Genomic DNA, 3,629 nt, shown 5'->3' on the forward strand with positions numbered 1-3,629 from the left:
AAAATTAGGTATACACTGTTCTTATCATTACGATTACTGCTATTGGACATACCGGTGTTCTTACCAATACTATTTATTACTGCTGTTAAGCATACCACTGTTTTTACCACTACTATTAGGTATACTACTGTTCTTCCCAATACTAAATTTATTACTACTATAGGGCATATCACTGTTCTTGTCACTACTATTAATCCTAATAGGCTCCAACGAAACATTCGAATGATTGAAGACATTAAGGCTTTCAAGAGGAAACTGAAGACTTTCTTATTTCATGAGTCTTTTGACAGTGACAATTTAACAGTAAATGAACAATATATGATACGAAATGTTAAATACTCTGAACGGACAAGGTAAAACGACAGTGGTCCTGTAGAGAGTGGGGTTCCCCTGCTGTATGGGACCGGAAAAGCAGCCATCAAAGTGTAAGTACCACTGTTCTTACCCCTACTATTACTACTACTAAATCTCTCTCTCTCTCTCTCTCTCTCTCTCTCTCTCTCTCTCTCTCTCTCTTTGTTAAATCTCTCTCTCTTTGTTAAATCTCTCTCTCTTTGTTAAAAAGATTAAAGTTGATAGACCGAAGAATCAAAAAATTTGCAGAAAAAAAGGTTAACCTTACTAGGTAATCCTCAATTGCCTGACCTAGAGGGAACAAATATTGTAAATAGTATGAAAAATATAAAAGAACCCACTAACAAGCCCACATTTTTTATTTAACTGATGTATTCCTTGTAGTGAAACAAAATTGAAATATATTCTGACCCCAAAATATGGTACTTTTGAATTCTAACGATACATATTCGACGTTTTTTTTTTTTTTTTTTTTTTTTTTTTTTGCGCTATGAGTGAGAAGGTATGTCGTGGGAAGTTTTTCTTTTTAAGGTTTAAAAGCCGCTCATGAATGGCAGAGGCAAGAGATAGTGACATTGCCCTAGAAAGCAGGACTGACCATATATACATATGATCAGCGCCCAAGCCCCCTCTTCACTTAAGCTAGGACCAAGGAGGGCGAGGCAATGGCTACTGAGGATTCACCAGGTAGACTTATAGGCTCCCCCAAACCAGGCCCTCCCTCTCCTTAGCCCACAAGGATGGTGAAGTTGCAGCGACCAAAGGAACTGACGAGTTTTGAGCGGGACTCGAACCCCAATCTGGCATTCACCAGTCGGAAACGTTACCACATCAGCCATATATATATATATATATATATATATATATATATATATATATATATATATATATATATATATATATATATATATATATATATTAGTAAATATAGCACATGATGACATGATATCTTGGAGTAAATATAAAATACGATGGTATAATAAAAAAAAAAATCATGTGTTTCACAGGATTGATCCAAATGAGGTAACAGAGTATACAAAAGAATTGCAAGAGACGAATTATCCGTGGAAGCCCAGATGGAAATGTCAGGAAAAAATTGTTAAAACATGTCTCCTTAGTGCAAGTAAAGTACGGATGATGAATGCAAATGAAAGAAGAATGATGATGCTGTTGAGTAAAACTTCTTGTTCAGTATAAAGGGCGTAAGACTAATTAATAGGACGAGAAATATGGTGATACACAGAAGAATATATATATATATATATATATATATATATATATATACACACATACATATATATAAGGGTGAAGTTACCATAGGTGTAATGATGGTACCAAAACGATTGGATGGGTAATGTGAAAGCAATAATGAAAAGGAAGATCCTTCATATGCAACAAGGGCAAGAGTGTGTGCAAGCTATGGTTAAACAGCGCAGTGTATGTAGGGGAGTTTGACATGCTTCTGATGGGCCTACTGTGCAGATGAAACAAGTGACTAATATGGTGTTAGTTTTATTCCTCTGGGAGGTTCATTCACAATTCAGGAGCTAAGAGGATGAATTTGAGATAAGAGACTTGTGTCGTTCTCCTCCGGTTCTTCTCCGGGATAATATTGAACAAAAATATATGTGTATATAACGTACACTTATATTTCCACATTAAGCCATTTTCCAGATATAGATGGCTAGATAAGGTGAATGATGATATGGAAAAGTTATGGAAAAGACAAAACTTGTAGTTACTGTTACGATTAACGAAGCTCATTTGTGGAGGTGGATGAATTCCCCTCCCTCAAAATGAATTTATAATTCAAGTTCTTATTAACTTTTAACACTACTTTCTACTTTACATCACTTCACTATCACCTTTTTTTGCTTTTCCCTGTGGCCTTCGTCTTCGATCCTCAATTTTATCTAATCTGCGCTTGCAAAATTATCAATATATTCACCGTGGTTACCTCTGATGTTACAAAAGATGGTGACAATTATGATTTTTGTTGATACATTTGACAGTTAAATTTCTAACCATAGCAAAAGAAAAGCAACAATAATAACAAAAAGAGGTCATGATTATATAGATAATTACTTAGCGTTACTGTCATCATTACTATTATTAGAAAGATTACAAATCTCACTAGAGAGAGAGAGAGAGAGAGAGAGAGAGAGAGAGAGAGAGAGAGAGAGAGAGAGAGAGAGAGAGAGAGAGAGAAAGCAACAATAATTAAAAATAATGAATTACTCAAGTGTTACTTCCACCCTCACTTTTATTAGAAAGATTACAAACCTCACTTCAGAGAGAGAGAGAGAGAGAGAGAGAGAGAGAGAGAGAGAGAGAGAGAGAGAGGAGAGAGAGAGAGAGAGAGAGAGTTTTCGTGATCGAAGATAAAGTTGTAAATTTGTTAGCTAACAATGAGCAGAAATTAGGAAAATCCCAGTCCTTCGATTTAAAGATTCTCATAAAACCCCACAAAATTCAGAGAAATCTTTTCCCAACGTTGCTTTAGAATAAACGAGACGAGATGCTGTCATCAACAGCGCTTTCGACTCAGAGGAGCCGTTCCAGAGACTTGGCTGTTCGACCGGATTATTCACGGCATTTCTGGTCCTTTTCTTGGCAGCACTTTGTGAGGTGCGCGAGAAAATTGATGCTGACGTCATTTCAGCAGTCAAATCAATTCCCTTTCCTGGTAAAGAAATTGTCATTCTGCTTTGACGTGTTAATGTTCTTGTTGGGCATAAAAACAAAGACTGCACTGACTGAGCTCTACTGTGGCCATTGCGTGTGTCTGCTTTTACTTATATATTCAACGTTAGAGATGCCAGAAAACTCTCAATCAATCAATCAACTTAAGAGTTCTACAATACAGTAAAACCAAACGAAAGTGCGGGTGAGACACAGAATATATCTTGTGGAAATCGGTCGATTTCAGTCATTTTACCTGGACAGGGTGAATTAGAGAATTCCTGAAACAGAAGGTGGATTAAGGTCCTAGAAGGGAGAGGCCTCGTTCCGTCAGTATTCTTCATAAGGTTGTTTCTGTTTCTCATTCTTTAATTATATATATATATATATATATATATATATATATATATATATATATATATATATATATATATATATATATATATATATACACACACTGTATATATACATATATATATGATATATATGTGGGGTACATACATATAATGTATATATATCTATAATATACATAATATATATATATATATATATATATATATATATATATATATATATATATATATATATATATA

This window comes from Palaemon carinicauda, chromosome 28 (assembly GCF_036898095.1).
Source record: "Palaemon carinicauda isolate YSFRI2023 chromosome 28, ASM3689809v2, whole genome shotgun sequence".
NCBI lineage: Eukaryota > Metazoa > Arthropoda > Malacostraca > Decapoda > Palaemonidae > Palaemon > Palaemon carinicauda.